Here is a 1,527-nt window from a genome sequence, read left to right on the forward strand (position 1 = left end):
TACACTATATTATAAGGCAGTACATAGTTTACAGTATATAACCGGGCAGTATGTAATATATACTATATAATGGGGTAGTATGTAGTATACAGTATATATCAGGGCAGTATGTAGTATACACTATATTATAAGGCAGTACGTAGTTTACAGTATATAACCGGGCAGTATGTAGTATATACTATATAATGGGGTAGTATGTAGTATACAGTATATATCAGGGCAGTATGTAGTATACACTATATTATAAGGCAGTACAAAGTTTACAGTATATAACCGGGCAGTATGTAGTATATACTATATAATGGGGTAGTATGTAGTGTACAGTATATATCAGGGCAGTATGTAGTATACACTATATTATAAGACAGTACGTAGTTTACAGTATATAACCGGGCAGTATGTAGTATATACTATATAATGGGGTAGTATGTAATATACAGTATATATCAGGGCAGTATGCAGTGTATACTATATAATAAGGCAGTACGTAGTTTACAAGTATATAACCGGGCAGTATGTAGTATATACTATATAATAAGGCAGTATGTAATATACAGTATATATCAGGGCAGTATGCAGTGTATACTATATAATAAGGCAGTACGTAGTTTACAGTATATAACTGGGCAGTATGTAGTATATACTATATAATAAGGCACTATGTAATATACAGTATATATCAGGGCAGTATGCAGTGTATACTATATAATAAGGCAGTACGTAGTTTACAGTATATAACCGGGCAGTATGTAGTATATACTATATAATGGGGTAGTATGTAGTATACAGTATATATCAGGGCAGTATGTAGTGTACACTATATAATAAGGCAGTACGTAGTTTACAGTATATAACCGGGCAGTATGTAGTATACACTATATTATAAGGCAGTACGTAGTTTACAGTATATAACCGGGCAGTATGTAATATATACTATATAATGGGGTAGTATGTAGTATACAGTATATATCAGGGCAGTATGTAGTATACACTATATAATAAGGCAGTACGTGATTTACAGTATATAACCGAGCAGTATGTAGTATATACTATATAATGGGGTAGTACGTAGTATACAGTATATATCAGGGCAGAATGTAGTGTACACTATATAATGAGGCAGTACGTAGTTTACAGTATATAACCGGGCAGTATGTAGTATACACTATATTATAAGGCAGTACGTATGTAGTATACAGTATATATCAAGGCAGTATGTAGTATACACTATATAATAAGGCAGTACGTAGTTTACAGTTTATAACCGGGCAGTATGTAGTATATACTATATAATGGGGCAGTATGTAGTATACAGTATATATCAGGGCAGTATGTAGTATACACTACTGTATATTATAAGGCAGTACGTAGTTTACAGTATATAACCGGGCAGTATGTAGTATATACTATATAATGGGGTAGTATGTAGTATACAGTATATATCAGGGCAGTATGTAGTATACACTATATAATAAGGCAGTACGTAGTTTACAGTATATAACCGGGCAGTATGTAGTATATACTATA

This window comes from Trichomycterus rosablanca, chromosome 5 (assembly GCF_030014385.1).
Source record: "Trichomycterus rosablanca isolate fTriRos1 chromosome 5, fTriRos1.hap1, whole genome shotgun sequence".
NCBI lineage: Eukaryota > Metazoa > Chordata > Actinopteri > Siluriformes > Trichomycteridae > Trichomycterus > Trichomycterus rosablanca.